Source organism: Aythya ferina (assembly GCF_964211825.1).
Source record: "Aythya ferina genome assembly, chromosome: W".
In the NCBI taxonomy this organism is placed as follows: domain Eukaryota; kingdom Metazoa; phylum Chordata; class Aves; order Anseriformes; family Anatidae; genus Aythya; species Aythya ferina.
This window is the reverse complement of record NC_140313.1, coordinates 17550966-17567828: the sequence shown is the minus strand read 5'-3', so window position 1 is coordinate 17567828 and position 16863 is coordinate 17550966. Positions and strand designations below refer to the sequence as shown.

The 16863-nt window shown below is 44.6% G+C and overlaps 1 protein-coding gene and 1 long non-coding RNA gene across 2 annotated transcripts in view; both read left to right on the top strand.

Moving 5' to 3' along the window:
• Positions 1-16863, top strand: part of LOC311426382 — a 281784-nt gene that overhangs the window by 137360 nt on the left and 127561 nt on the right. The window lies entirely within an intron of this gene.
• Positions 1-16863, top strand: part of LOC311426489 (uncharacterized protein) — a gene marked incomplete at its 3' end in the record, with an annotated part of 324836 nt that overhangs the window by 280934 nt on the left and 27039 nt on the right. The window lies entirely within an intron of this gene.

Here is a 16863-nt window from a genome sequence, read left to right as displayed (position 1 = left end):
AGGCTTAGTAGGGGAAGTCTGCAGTTTATGCCCACTGTTTCCATTCAAAAAGAAAACGACATTTCCTTCAGCTCCTGGAAGAGGAGCTTTCTTACAGAAATTATTGTTGTCACAGGCAGTATGGAGAACTTCCTGGAGTCTGCTATTACTTCTAGCAACAAGTCAGGGGGATTGAGTGTCTGAGCACCTGCAGGGGATCTGGGGTCAATGATGTGTCAGAACTAGAATAAGTTCTGGTGGCTCTTTTTTTCTTTTTCTTTTTTTTTCTTCTTTTTTTTTTCTTTTTTGTTTGTTTGTTTGTTTTTATTTGTTTGCTTTTGTTTCATTGGCTTTTTTGTTAGGGGAGTGGCAGGTTTGTTTGTTTTTTTGGTTTGGCTTGTGCATGTGGTTTTTGTTTGGTTTTGTTTTCTTTAAATTTCTTTATTCTTCTGGCATAGCTGCAAGCACTAGCATTTGGCCCAGGACCAGATTTCTGCCTTGGGGCCACAGTCAAAGGTCGCATTAGCCAGCCATTTGGCAGGCAGGGTCATATGCTAGAAAAGGATAACATATGGACATGTCAGTTTATGTCCTGGCAGATATTGTGGTGCCATGGACTAACAGAATGCTGCCAGGCTTGTCAAAACAGCCAGCATGGTTCCAAAATATTTACTGTTTTGGAAAAAGCTAAAAGCTACCTGGCTGAATCCATTCAAATAGCGATGCCCCATTTTAGTCCAAAGCAGCACCAAAAGTCGTTGCTTCTAAACATGGGATTTTGTTGCCAGAGAGATGGTTCTGGTGGGCAGAAGGTACCAACAGGACAGAAAGACAATGACATAAAGTTGATAAGGACTCTATTATTGGTAGCAGCACTGAAAACATCTACTGAAGATGATTCAGTTGTGCCAGCATTTGCCCCAAAACATGCAAGTAACAAGAACCACAGGTTTAAGCATATAAATATACAAACCTGAAAGACTTTCTCTAGGGGATGAGCAGCTTCAGCTTCTAGATGGATTAAAGAGCATTTGGGACTGTCTAGGGAATATCTTTCTACATCAGATTCATGCAGTTAGGTTTTGTCCTTATAAAGGAGGTGGTTTCTCCCTAGACCTAAGGTATGCCCATTTCTGTCCCTTTTAGAAAAAAAAAAATCCTTCAATAAATTAGCATCCCTTTAAAATGATAATATGGACTATAAAAATTATTATGATTCATATCAGGACACAAAATGATTTAACTAATTAGCCATTAATTAAACAGTTTTTTACCTGCAGAGGCTGCAGGAGTTTAATAATTTAACCTGACTAAATGTTAGTACTGCCTAGGCATAATTAGAGCTGTGGGGAAATTTTCACAAATACAGCAAAGCTAGCTACATTTCATGCTATTTACTGAGTGCAGGCAGCAACCCGCCAGCAGAGCAGACTTTTCACATCTCAATGAGCAGCTTGCCAGGAAAGAATGACCAGGAGGGGACTAGATTAAGGATGTTGGTCAACCTAAATTATAGTAGAGGCCCCGGCCCTGCAACAGCTTAAACATATCTGTGGTACCTCTCTGCAGAAGCTGTCACAAGACTGAGCCCTTTATTATGAGTTTACATGATCAGCACATCCTTGCACAGACTGTAGGAGATCAGGACTCACTAGAACAGTTTTTGTTAACAAAACTGTATTTCTTGTTTTGCAAGAATGAAGATGAGCTTCAGGAATCTGGAGTCTTCACTCTGGGAACTTCATGGATGCATTTTGTTCCTCCTCTAAGTCCCATTTTACTTGCCTATAAACTTATAAAAGTGCACTTTGCCTGGTTTAAGATGTGTGCTTACTGCACTCATGCACTAAAAATGCTCTATAAGTGCAAAGTATTATTTCATTAACTTAGGGGCTACAACTATGTCTTTGAGCATTGTGAGCCTGTAGTGCTTCAGTGCAAAAAACACCTGGAGGAGGTCACAGGTTCACAAACAGGCTTGCGATTTCTGAATTCAGTTCCTCTCTTGTTGGTAATGGCAAGGCAGTGATGCCCGTATATTTAATATTCCATGTTTAGAAGAGAAATGCTTTGGTCAAAGCAACATTGAGGAGGAGGAATTCTTTGTTCTATGAAAGGTTAATGTACCTGGGTAGCAGCTGAGAGCGTTTGCATGCAGAGAGATCATTAATCCATACAGTAATAATTTGTGAAATAAAAATCAATCTTGGAAAGGAGGCAAAGCCTCTAGTTCCAAAGTAATGGACTGTCTTTTGCACTGCACCTCATTAAGCAAGACCTAAATACATAATGGGCTCAATTTCCATGCAAGGCTTCTTTGCAACTCAGAAAAACTAATAGCAATCCTAAACAAAATGTATCTATATCCTGCATCCTTTCGGGCTGGCAATTGCAGCTCAATTAACACAGCAATCCTGGGTATGGCAGGATGGTTTTGAATGGCAAAAGCTGCAATATTTGTCCTGGCTTAGAGGAGTCCCCAGGCCAGACCTGCAGGAATGCTTGGTGAAAGCACCTGATGGATACAGTTATCTCCAACAGAGTGGAGCTCTACAGGGGCCTGGCAACAGCGCTGATCCCTTCAGGAGGAGAAAGGAGGTGTTGTATGCCGGGGATCACCATGGACATATGGGGGATTAAATGGATTACAGCAGTGCACCCCTGAAAGTCCTGTCCATAGTGAGTTAGGTCTCGTTTAGGGTTGTAGTAGCAATGGGAATTGGTCATAAATTCACCCCACAACAGCTTAAGACACAGGTCCTTGCTTCTGTGGTGATTTGGACATCTAAGTACATATTTCAGCTCTTGCATTTCAGGTAGACAAGTTGGGCAACTTATGTGATTGGAGTGCAAACCTGGCCCAGCTCTGTTCCATGTGGAAGAGCATTTCCCCTGCATATACAGAAACTGCTTCTCCCTACCTACCATATAGGGAGCTGCAAGATGTCCCACAGAGATATTCCCAGAGCCCCAGAGCCCTTCCTGCGTCCTTAGGAGACAAATAACCTGGGGCCAAACAGAAGAGCCAAAGTGCAGTTGATGCCTCTGCCTCAGGAAAGGCTGGGGAAAAAAGCTACAGAAATTCAGAGTACATCCATACAGATAAATAAAACAAGGCTAGACACAACTGGAAAGGAAATGTGGGTTTACCTCCATAGCAGAGAAATCTTATAATAATGCGTTTCTTTGAAAAAAGCCCCACAAGCTCTGCTATAGAGGACTGCTGGGGTCACATTCACTCATCAGTTTGACACACAGTGAAATATCTTTTTGCTTTCATCCTATTCATATGAGTTACAGCGATCTCAAAGCTGCTTTGCTGTAGGCAGCTGCTTTCGACCAGGGTCTCAAAAAGGAAAACCAAGTGTTATCGCTTGCTCATCTGGTTGAAATCTGTCCTTTTCCCTGTTTCCCAGGGGCTTTAATTGACTTTTCTGCTTGGACACTGTGGTAATCTGGGCAATCTGGGAGGCTGGGGGGAGCTGGGGGTGGTTTCGGTGAGAGGGAAGGCACGCAGGCTCCCTGCCAGGCTGCAGCTGAGCCCTGACCGCAGAGGTGTCGCTCTGTAATACTGACAAAGTACAAAATCCAGTCCCAATAATTCTCTTAAGTCTGAAAATAAAATAACCAGTGTGACTGATAACCCAAAGGCAATCAAAATGATTAGGATTTAGAGAAGGTACCATATGTACAGAATATTTCCAGAAAGAAATACACGACTTAAAGGACTACAGTTTTGTTTCGTTTTGTTTTGTTTTTCCTTTGATATACAAAAAGAGGAGGTGGAAAAAAAAACTCTATTATAACCTGAAAATGCAGGTAAATTTATGGCAATTTTGCCATCAATTTGAATTGTTTTTCAATCATGCTTTTAAGAAACACAACAGAAATATCAATTAACAATGCCATAATCATTAGAGGTAAACAAAGATGAGAAATAAATTAGAGTAACAGTGGAAATCAATATAATTCAAAGACAGAAAATCAGGTGGGTGTGATTGAGGGATAACAGATTCAGCAAAATTAATGCAAATTACTGAGAGTTGGGGTTTTCCAGCTTGCTTCAGTTGGCAACATGATTCAGACCTAAGCCTGCCCTTGATGGACATGGGTGGCTCGAGTCCCTCAGCTCTGCATTTGTGCCTGCAAAGCATGACCCACTCATGGTGTTGTTTGTACAGCAGTCCAAGAGAGTGACTATTTGATTCCCACTTTAATTAATGGGAAATTAACATCCCAGAATCCTCTCTCAGGTGGAGAAGTGCTTTTTCAGATGTGTGTTGTGCTACAAAAGAGAAAAAGGTATAGAGGTAGATACAAAATGATGAGTTTAGGTGTAAAAATCTAAAACGTTTCTGGTAGCACTGGTGGAACTTACTTGTTTCTTTTGTGCTTTGAAAACAGCACATTTTCTCATGCAACATTGCTGGGTGATGTGCCACAACTGAGCAATGTGTGTTTTTCAGCCGTACCAAGAGGAACTTTTCTGTCAAGAGTACACAAAGCACTAGAGTTATGTTAACAACAATTTCATAACCAAAAGATTCCCAAAAATTCTTAACTAAAAAATCCTCATGTTTTTGCTTTCACAGCTTTCAGGCTATCCCTTAGGATTCCCTCTACAGCCCAAGTTGGCTTTGACCCACATACCTGCAGTAAGAAAGCAAATAAAAATGTGTTAAACCAGAAAAAAAAAGGGGGGGGCAGCTCAAGCAGTAAAGCAACCTCAAAACACTTTTCAAAGAAGAGACACAAGACCTATTTTGAAACTTTTGAAATCCTTTTAGACCCTTTGCAGCTTATTTCTGTCCCCCTGTACTCAGCTCTGGTGAGGCCGCACCTCGAGTACTGTGTTCAGTTTTGGGCCCCTCGCTACAAGAAGGACATCGAGGTGCTTGAGCGGGTGCAGAGAAGGGCGACGAAGCTGGTGAGGGGCCTGGAGAACAAGTCCTACGAGGAGCGGCTGAGGGAGCTGGGCTTGTTCAGCCTGGAGAAGAGGAGGCTCAGGGGTGACCTTATCGCTCTTTTTAGGTACCTCAAGGGAGGCTGTAGCGAGGTGGGGGTTGGCCTGTTCTCCCACGTGCCTGGTGACAGGACGAGGGGGAATGGGCTTAAGTTGAGCCAGGGGAGTTTTAGGTTAGATGTTAGGAAGAACTTCTTTACAGAAAGGGTTGTGAGGCATTGGAACAGGCTACCCAGGGAAGTGGTGGAGTCACCATCCCTGGAAGTCTTCAAAAGACGCTTAGATGTAGAGCTTAGGGATATGGTTTAGTGGAGGGCTGTTAGCGTTAGGTTGGAGGTTGGACTCGATGACCTTGAGGTCTCTTCCAACCTAGAAATTCTGTGATTCTGTGATTCTGTGATTCTGTGATTCTGTGATTCTGTGATCTTTCGCCAGCTGAAGCTGCTGGTGATGTTTTGCTGTGACTCTTCATCCCTGCAATTCAACCACAAGGGGAGAGAAAAAAAAACCTGTCGTGGTTTAACCCAGCCAGCAGCTAAACACCACACAGCCGTTCGCTCACCCTCCCCCCTCCCTCTCTGGGATGGGGAAGAGAAATGGGAAAGTGAAGCCTGTGAGTTGAGATAAAGACAGTTTATTAAGACAGGAAAATAATAATAACAATAATAATAATAATAATAATGATGATAATAGTACTACTAATAATAATGTGTACGAAACAAGTGATGCACGATGCAATTGCTCACCACCCGCTGACCAATGCCCAGCCTAACCCCGAGCAGTCTGGCCCTCCTCCCCACCCCGGCTAGCCACCCCATATATTATTTAGCATGACATCAGATGGTATGGAATACCCCTTTGGCTAGTTTGGGTCAGCTGCTCTGGGTCTGTCCCCTCCCAGCTCTTGCTGCATCCCCAGCCTGCCTGTTGGCAGGACAGAGCAAGAAGCTGAGACGTCCTTGGCTTGGTGTAAGCACTGCTCTGCAACAATTAAAACATCGGGGTGTTATCAGCACTCATCTCATCCCAAGCCAAAACACAGCATTGCACCAGGTACTAGGAAGAAAACCAACTCTGTCCTAACTGAAACCAGGACATATATCCACCCCTTATTCCATACCATTTATGTCGTGCTAAGGTTACACTCTTTCCCATACATGCTAATGAATCACCATTTTCATCTAGGGTATATAGTAATCATGGTAGTGATGACATACAGTATTATATATACATACGCTTCGTTGGGTTAGAAACTGGCTGGATAGCCGGGCCCAAAGAGTCATGGTGAATGGAGTCAAATCCAGTTGGAGGCCAGTCACTAGTGGCGTCCCCCAGGGCTCGGTATTTGGGCTGGTCCTCTTTAATATCTTCATCGATGATCTGGATGAGGGCATCGAGTGCACCCTCAGTAAGTTTGCAGATGACACCAAGTTAGGTGAGTGTGTCAATCTGCTCGAGGGTAGGAAGGCTCTGCAGGAGGATCTGAACAGGCTGGACCGATGGGCTGAGGCCAACTGCATGAAGTTCAACAAGGCCAAGTGCTGGGTCATGCACCTGGGGCACAATAACCCCAAGCAGAGCTACAGGCTGGGAGATGAGTGGTTGGAAAGCTGCCTGGCAGAGAAGGACCTGGGAGTATTGGTTGATAGTCAGCTGAATATGAGCCAGCAGCATGCTCAGGTGGCCAAGAAGGCCAACAGCATCCTGGCTTGTATCAGGAACAGTGTGGCCAGCAGGACTAGGGAAGTGATCGTCCCCCTGTACTCGGCTCTGGTGAGGCCGCAACTCGAGTACTGTGTTCAGTTTTGGGCCCCTTGCTACAAGAAGGACATCGAGGTGCTTGAGCGAGTCCAGAGAAGGGCGACCAAGCTGGTGAGGGGTCTGGAGAACAAGTTGTTATAAATGGCTCAGTCTTCAAAATAGGATTAAATAAAAAAATAGGATTTATTAAAAGAATAGAGGTAAGCAAACAGCGCTGGGTGCACCGGGAGTCTCCGCTCCACCAGGACGCACGCCAGTTACATCAAGTAGCTGATTTTTATGCTCCTAGACTAATACATATTCATTACTACTTCTAAAAAAAATAGGTTATTATAATTAGCTTCTGGGGTCCAGTCCCTCCTACTGGAGCATGCGCATCAGTCTCCGGTGGTCCCTCTGGGGGTCTCTAGGGGTCTTTCATGCTGAAGGCTCATAGTCTTCCTCTCCAAGTTTTTTTCTTGTCCTTCCCCTTTGTACTCCTTGGCACCGTGTCAAGTTTATACAGCATCCCCTGCAGGTCTCGTCTCCTAGCTGTCTTTCAGCTTCTTTTTTTTCTTCTTCTTAATCTCTTGGCCACCTGGCCAGATATCAGAGGCTTGCATAGTATCCCATAACGGTCACTAGTTGTTATCAGTTGTTCTGAAACCCCCAGACATCAAAGACTTCATACAAACACAAATAGCTTTCTTATTGACACTTCACGAGTAATTAAAACATTCCTCACCAGCCATTCACAGGGACAGTCACACCTATAGCAGTGTTAAGTTAATCTCGAAGAAGACAAAAACAAAAGGCTGTAACTGTTAGAAATAGAAGTCTGGAATAACAAAGGCAAACAGGTTCATAAATTTGAGGAGTATTTTCTGAAGACTTGATAAATTGACTAGAATGAGGGGGAGACTGGGACACACTGCATCTGTGGTTCAAGAATTAAATTGCCAGTGCAGGACCCAGAGGCAGACAGGACTGTTCTTTATTGACACAAATTGTTAAAACATTCCTAACAAAGTCCTACGAGGAGCAGATGAGGGAACCGGGGTTGTTCAGCCTGGAGAAGAAGAGGCTCAGGGGCGACCTTATTGCTCTCTACAGGTACCTCAAAGGAGGCTGTAGCGAGGTGGGGGTTGGTCTGTTCTCCCACATGCCTGGTGACAGGACGAGGGGGAATGGGCTAAAGTTACGCCAGGGGAGTTTTAGGTTGGATGTTAGGAAGAACTTCTTTACCGAAAGGGTTGTTAGGCATTGGAATGGACTGCCCAGGGAAGTGGTGGAGTCACCATCCCTGGAGGTCTTTAAAAGACGTTTAGATGTTGAACTTAGCAATATGGTTTAGTGGAGGACTTGTTAGTGTTAGGTCAGAGGTTGGACTCGATGATCTTGGAGGTCTCTTCCAACCTAGACAATTCTGTGATTCTGTGATATAATAATTAACAATGATACTATTCAACTCATGGGCTATTCTCACCCAGTATTAAATCCCCTTGAGGTACACACCGGACCTCCCCGTTCTTTTGCATTACCCACCAAGTGTATCCAGGTCCCTGAGCAAAAGCAATTCCATGAATGGGTTTGCCTTTTCCTGAGGCAGGAGTAGCCCAGACTGTTTTACCCAGCATATTTCTTATGTGCACTACAGGAACTTTATCCACATAACAGGTTTGATTGGGCAGGTCCAGCTCGGTTGGCAGATCCCCTAGTATTGACTAACCAGGTGGCCTTTGCCAAATGCGTATCCCAATTTTTGAATGTCCCAGCACCCATTGCTTTCAGTGTAGTCTTTAACAGTCCGTTGTATCGTTCAACTTTCCCGGAGGCTGGTGCATGATAGGGGATGTGATACACCCACTCAATACCATGTTCTTTGGCCCAAGTGTCTATAAGGTTGTTTTGGAAATGAGTCCCATTGTCTGACTCTATTCTTTCTGGGGTGCCATGTCGCCATAGGACTTGCTTTTCAAGGCCCAGGATAGTGTTCCGGGCGGTGGCATGAGGCACAGGATATGTTTCCAGCCATCCGGTGGTTGCTTCCACCATTGTAAGTACGTGGCACTTGCCATTGCGAGTTTGAGGGAGTGTGATGTAATCAATCTGCCAGCCCTCTCCATATTTATATTTCAGCCATCGTCCTCCATACCAAAGAGGCTTTGACCATTTGGCTTGTTTGATTGCAGCACGTTTCACAATCATGAATAACCTGTGCTATAGCGCCCATGGTCAGGTCCACCCCTCGATCACGAGCCCATCTGTATGTTGCATCTCTACCTTGATGGCCTGAGGTGTCATGGGCCCATCGGGCTATAAATAATTCACCTTTATGCTGCCAATCCAGGTCCACCTGAGCCACTTCAATCTTAGCAGCCTGATCCACCTGCTGGTTGTTCTGATGTTCTTCAGTAGCCCGATTCTTGGGCACATGAGCATCTACGTGGCGTACCTTTACAACCAGGTTCTCCACCTGAGCAGCAATGTCTTGCCACAATGCGGCAGCCCAGATGGGTTTGCCCCTACGCTGCCAATTGTTTTGCTTCCATTGCTGTAATCACCCCCACAGGGCATTTGCTACCATCCATGAAACCGTAGAGATATAGAGAACTGGCCATTTTTCTCGTTCAGCAATGTCTAAAGCCAGCTGAATGGCTTTCACTTCTGCAAACTGACTCGATTCACCTTCTCCCTCAGCAGCTTCTGCAACTCGTCATGAAGGACTCCATACAGCAGCCTTCCATCTCCGATGCTTCCCCACAATACGACAGGACCCATCAGTGAACAGGGCATATTTCTTCTCATTCTCTGGTAGCTTGTTGTACAGTGGGGCTTCTTCAGCACGGACCACCTCCTCCTCTGATGATATCCCAAAGTATTTGCCTTCTGGCCAGTCCATAATCACTTCCAAGATTCCTGAGCGACTGGGGTTTCCTATTCGAGCCCGCTGAGTAATCAGTGCAACCCACTTGCTCCATGTAGCATCAGTTGCATGATGTGTAGAGGGGACCCTTCCCTTGAACATCCAGCCTAGTACCAGCAATCGGGGTGCTAGGAGGAGCTGCGCTTTAGTACCGACCACCTCCGAAGCAGATCGAACTCCTTCATATGCTGCCAATATCTCCTTTTCAGTTGGAGTGTAGCGGGTCTCAGATCCTCTGTATCCCTGACTCCAAAACCCCAGGGGTCGACCTCGAGTTTCCCCAGGTTCTTTCTGCCAGAGGCTCCAGGTGGGGCCGTTCTCCCCGGCTGCGGTGTAGAGCACATTCTTTACATCTGGTCCTGTTCGAACTGGCCCAAGGGCTACTGCATGAACTATTTCCTGCTTGATTTGTTCAAAGGCTTGTCGTTGCTCAGGGCCCCATTCAAACTCATTCTTCTTACAGGTTACTTGGTAGAGCGGGTTTACAATCAGACTGTAATTTGGGATGTGCATTCTCCAAAACCCCATGACCCCTAGGAAATTCTGTGTTTCTTTTTTGCTAGTTGGTGGAGACATAGCTGTTATTTTGTTGATCACATCCATTGGGATTTGACGACGTCCATCTTGCCATTTTATTCCTAAAAACTGGATCTCTCGTGCAGGTCCTTTGACTTTATTTTGTTTTATGGCAAAACCGGCTTTCAGAAGGATTTGGACTATTTTCTTCCCTTTCTCAAAAACTTCCCCTGCTTTGTCACCCCACACAATGATGTCATCGATGTACTGCAGGTGTTCAGGAGCTTCCCCCTGCTCCAGCGCAGACTGGATCAGTCCATGGCAAATGGTAGGGCTGTGTTTCCACCCCTGGGGCAGTCGATTCCAAGTATATTGGACTCCCCTCCAAGTGAAAGCAAATTGTGGCCTGCACTCTGCTGCTAGAGGGATGGAGAAAAATGCATTAGTGATATCAATTGTGGCATACCACTTGGCTGCCTTCGATACCTTTTCGTACTGGAGTTCCAGCATGTCTGGCACTGCAGCACTCAGTGGTGGCGTCACTTCGTTCAGGCCACGATAGTCCACTGTTAGTCTCCACTCACCATTAGACTTAAAATATTAAAATATCCTCTCTGGAGACAGTCTATGTTCCTCATCCTCTTTTCAGGCCGTTATTGCCAATGAGCTGGCATATGATGATGGTGCACTCCATACAAACTTCCGCCACATGGGTTGTGTACACCTGACTTCATCTGGATCTGTGGATGTTCGTTCGTGGTCTGGGTCCTCATAAATCACCTCCCGTATGGCTAATTCCCTCAGGTACTGGATTCCCTTCTCCATAGTGGTCCACTTGCCTGGTTAGACATACAAGTTCTTCCTTGAAGGGATACCTTTCTCTCACAGCTGAGAGGAGACGCCTCCAGAGGCTGTGAGATTATGCTCCATCTCCAATTGCTTTGTCAATGCCTACATCTCTAGCAAGGGATCCCAGTCATCTGGCTTCCCTGCCGTCTAATTCCACACAATTGGCTCCAGTGTCCCAGCACTGGAGCAGCCAGGTGACAAGCTGCTCACCTATACAACGACCAAAATCTTTTCGCACATCTCGTAGCTCACGCTGGTACAGGTTTCGGGTATTTACTGTTGATTTTTCAGCATCCTCATCTTCCTCCTCCTGAATCCCTGATGGCTCAGCATCATCATCTCTATACCTAGACTTAGAAGACTCTTTGCATTCTAAACGACCTGAATCTCCATACCATTTTTTCACCTTCGCTACAGGGGCAACTCGTTTCTCTGACCCAGCTACAGGGTTTGTCACAGGGGTTGGAATACCCTCTGCAGAGGAAACTTGCACTGCTACATCTCATTTCTCTGACCCAGCCACAGGAGCTGGAGCGGCTGCAGGAACAGGAGCTGGAGCGGCTGCAGGAACAGGAGCTAAAGCTGCTGCAGGAGCCGGAGCTGGAGTGGCTGCAGGAGTTGGAACTGGAGTGGCTGCAAGAGCAGGAGCTGGAATGGCTGCAGGAGCTGGAACTGGAGCGGCTGCAGTAGCAGGAGCTAGAGCGGCTGCAGGATCCATCGTAGGGGTTGGAGTGGCTGTTGGGCCTGTCACAGGACTTGGAGTGGCCACAGGGTCTGTCACTAAATTGATAGTAGTATCAATTGCAGCTCGATAGGCATGAGCCAGGCCCCAGCACGTTACAGTGATTTGTGTCACTTTGGAACTGCCAGAGTCATGACACCCTTTTTTCAAACATTCTACCAGTTTTTTAGGATTTTGCAGTTGTTCAGGGGTGAATTTCCAAAACACTGGAGGTGTCCACTGCTCTAGAAACCTGCTCATATCCTCCCACAGTCCCTGCCACTCACAACTATCCTGCCTCAGGACAGATCTCTGGATGAGATTCCTAAGTAGCTGTTTAACTTTAAACAAAACCTGAAGCACATTCAGGAGACATAACAACAAGAACATGCTGGTCTGAGTATCCCAAGGATATTCAACATCTTGGAGAACGATTGTAACTAGCTCGGAGGATCAGAGAGTGGTGAAGGAGAAAGGGAGAGTGAACAAGGAGGAAAAAATATCTTCCCCTTTCCCCTCCACAGACTGGCTCCCTGATGAAAAAAGGCAATAAGTGTAATTGTTAAAAGTTTCCGAGACACAGTTTCCAAAGTATAGAGTCAATGACAGTGCTGAGTACAAATACCAAGTTAGAGTCATGACCAGAAATTTCATTGTCTCATAAGCCACTGTTACACTGCACAATACTATAATGATCTTAAACCAGGGCCCGGAAAGGATAAACAACACGACAGAGAGCACATACAGAAAGTAACGTGCTATAATACTCAATTTGGAATACAGGCGCAGCAGACTTAAGATTAAAGCAATCAGCATTATGACTAGCAACTATTAAGAAGGTCTAATACTTATACCAATTTTAGTTTAACACACTCTGGTCAGATCTGTCGTTATCTCAACCCTTCGAGCCCCACATTGGGCACCAAAAAGGACTGTCGTGGTTTAACCTGGCCGGCAGCTAAACACCACACAGCCGTTCGCTCACCCTCCCCCCTCCCTCTCTGGGATGGGGAAGAGAAATGGGAAAGTGAAGCCTGTGAGTTGACATAAAGAGAGTTTATTAAGACAGGAAAATAATAATAACAAAAATAATAATAATAATAATGATGATAATAGTACTACTAATAATAATGTGTACAAAACAAGTGATGCACAATGCAATTGCTCACCACCCGCGATGCCCAGCCTAACCCCGAGCAGTCCGGCCCTCCCCCCCCCAGCTAGCCACCCCTATATATTATTTAGCATGATGTCAGATGGTATGGAATACCCCCTTTGGCTAGTTTGGGTCAGCTGCTCTGGGTCTGTCCCCTCCCAGCTCTTGCTGCATCCCCAGCCTGCCCGTTGGCAGGATAGAGTGAGAAGCTGAGACGTCCTTGGCTTGGTGTAAGCACTGCTCTGCAACAATTAAAACATCACCATGTTATCAGCACTCTTCTCATCCCAAGCCAAAACACAGCATTGCACCAGCTACTAGGAAGAAAACCAACTCTGTCCTAACTGAAACAGGACACTATTGATCCAGGAATGGCCAATCAATCATCAAGGGATGATAAATCTTGAATTTTATAGGAACACAAAAACATAGGCAGAGGTAATCTCAGATCTGCAGTGGTGGACGCTTGTGCAGGGACCTCCCAGGGCTGGATGGGCTGCCAGCACAGAGGATCCTAAGGTAAGGAATACCTTCACAGAGCAAAAATACACACATCTTCCCTTTTTCCTCCAAGGGAGTCCTCCCCAAATCTAAGACTTTTTCTCCCTTTGAGTACAACAAACCTTGTGAGGTTTGTCACGTGCCAGGCAAAATCAGGGTGTGTGGCTATCACAGAGTGCAGTGGGGTCCAGGCCTTTCCCCAGCCTGGGCTGACATGGACAGAAATATTTGGAGATCTGTTGGGATAACAACCTCCAGAAATGCACTTCATTTCTTTAGGCTTTAGAGCTTTTTTAACCAGCACTTTAAAGATACCTAGAGTAAAAAAGCATTCTTCACCTGGGAGTGAACACCAGCTTCTGCAGGGCAGAAGGCTGCCAATCCTGACAAACTTGAAATAAAATAATACTTGCAACATTACAGGGTAATGATTTATCAGTAGTGTTCCAGACCATGGTATTACTGATCTCTTGGAGTTGCAAGTACCAGAAATGGCTTGGTTCTTTGTCTGAATATTTTTGGGCAAGCACAACCCAGGAGGTGGCTGTTTTTCTCTTAAGAACTTGACAAATAATTTTTAAAAAGCAAAACTAGTAGAAAATGTTCATATTGACTTATACGTGAAGGTTTCAAATCAAAGGGAAGATAATTTTTAATCAGTACTCTAAAGTCCAGGACTGTGTTCATCCAGGGGCTGCACAGAGCCTCAGCTCCAGCAAGGTTACAGCCCAGAGAGTGGAGAGACACAGGCAAATCTATCCTGTTCCTGCCCAATGCAAAACCTAAAAGGCTCCAAATAGAGATAATTTCCTTAAAACATTTGTTCCTCTTTTCCCCAGCTGTGTACGTGTACCTCTTTAGCCACATTCCCATTCCCATTATGGTGGTGCTACCCTTCCCAAGCTGCTGCATCTGTGATGTTTCTTCAAAGGGGGAACCACCAGGGTGCTGCCAAGCAACTTCCAGACCATTGGGATGTAAAAAAATTGTGTTTTAATTGCATCCTTTGTTCTTATTTCTAATAAAAGATGATATTATGAGGCCTGGGGGGCATATTCCTCTTTCTAGGGATTGTTACTGTGCCGTGATAAGAAAAATTCTACATGATGTTGGATATGCGTTCAACAGAAATGTCCTTCACTGTGAGGAAATATCCTGTCTGCTTTCATAACCTCAGATGGAGAGGAAGACAGCTGAGAGTTCTTCACTTAAGCATGGCTTCCTACTCTGCATTCACTCTTCAGTCTTATTTTCAGTAGACTCTCATGAATGACTCCTGGAGACAAGGAAGAAAAGGGAATTTTCAAGAAAGTGTGCAGGAGGCAGGGGTACAAAAACAATTATTTATTAATAGGTTTTGTCCACACACCTCCTGTGCATCATTTGGAACATTTACCCTGTAGGCAGAGAAGAGCAATCAGTTGAGAAATTTGGGTTTGCATCTTGCCAGACAAGCTTGACAACTTCACGCTGAACTTCATTTCTCCATCTCTGTCCTTGTAAAACAAGAGTGTGTTTAATTTAAACAAAATGCCTCATATGAGACTTTATCCCCTTTAAATGTCTTTATACTCCCCAGAATGTATACAAACATATACAAATATTACTAATTTACAAATGTACAGATATTACTAAAGTGGTGTTGCTTTTGCACTGAAATAAAGCTATCCATTGAGTATGAATAGCAGATCAGTGATAATTCTTTAGGAAAAAAAAAGGATAATTGAAAAATTACAGGTAAGTAAAGGCAAATGACATTTTGAATAGATCCTTAAGCATCACTTGCATCTGTAGTGACTTGACTATTTGTCATTAATGCACAGATTTGTTAGTGCTAGTTGAATCACAAGTGTTGGTGGATTTTGTTTCAGCATGAGCTGTAATCTTCAGGATGCCACTAAGGAAGAAGTTTTTTAACTTCTCTTGCATTAAAATCAGGAGGCAGCAGCATCCTTACTACATACAGAGCAAATAACTGGTTAAGAGACTTGTCAGGAGTCATTTGGCAGGGCTGGGAAAAGTTCCCTCATCGTGCATCAATCCAATTCTGATTATCTGATCTCTTTGGCATGCTGACTCAAGTAAGGAAACACATGAGAATGCTGAAATTTCTGGCACTCCTTCGTTATTATACAGGAAAAGATGCTGAAGAAAATTATCCACTGCTGTTTAAGTTTCACACTCAAATGCTGTTCAGTGTGGCTTTGATTTCTGTGGGCTGCTGGAGTAAAGCTGCTTGATATCTCCAGTGGGAACTGTCTTGAGTAAATATTGAGCAAGAATTCAAGACACAAACTTATGAGTACAGTATTGAGAATATCATAGATCAGAAATGACCAGGAAAATAAGATTCTTAATCACCTGACAAGAAAAAGAGCTAATGAAACCAAGCTGGGTACAAATTTCCCCTAATGGACCTTCCCAATTCCCATTCTTGCTATACCATTTCAGCACTTGGTGACAAGTTAATATTGCATGTTCCTCAGAATAAAAAGAGGCTTTGTTTTCTGGTTGTCCATCAGATTGCAACCAATCTTTCAAACACGGATACCAGACAAAAACCTACTGACAGGAGCAGGATGATGAAGATGATGGACTGTGTGATTGAGCCAAGGGTCTGACTTCTTTTCATTTAGGAGAGCAAAACAAGCTGGGGCACTGAAATTTGTACTCACCCTTCATCTCTTCCCAAAACTGCATTTGTTGTTAGCATACATGAGCTCTTCACATATGCTATGTATAAAATAGGTATTAACAACAGATAAAGCAAGAAGAATTTGATTAACAGTACCAGCCACCTGACTTACCTGACAAGATTTCACTCTATCTCCCTCAGGTGTTGGACATTAAAAGCCAGCAGCAGGCACTGTGAGGAAGACAATTAACAGCAGCAAGGAAGAACTGCAGCCTGCTAGACTTTTATTGAGGTAAGTCATAAAATGCCTTTGTTCACATTTTCCAAGATTCATTGTCAGATTTTTAATTGATGACTGAGCTAAGAGAGAAAATGTCTCTCTGAAGCACTGTGCAAGGCTCTCCATGCCATTGATAATGACCTACTTGCATTTACAAGAAATAAGTTCCAGCATCCTTTTATTGAGCCGCGGGAAACGCGGGAGCCCCGGAGGGACGCGGGAAATTGACGTAATCGCGGTGCGACGCGGGACATCCGAGATCGAGTTGCTACGGGAGACCAGAGGTGTCAGTGGACAACGGCAGATGACCCTCACCGTGTGGCGAGTTGGCACATAGCAGAGGGGCGGAGATCAGGACCCTGCAGCCTGTCTGACGTAACCATGGAGGCAGCGGCGGCTGTGCTGCTTCTCTCTAGCATTCTTTTTATGAGAGGCGTATCTTGCAATGCAAAAAAGACTATTAGTCCCCAGATCGTTGTTATAACTATGCTGTTACATAATTTGATAAATGTACAAATGTTCCTGGATAACATTCAGTGGGGTTGCCACATTGTACAGATTACTAATGATGACTTAGCTCTATTACTACTTTTATTG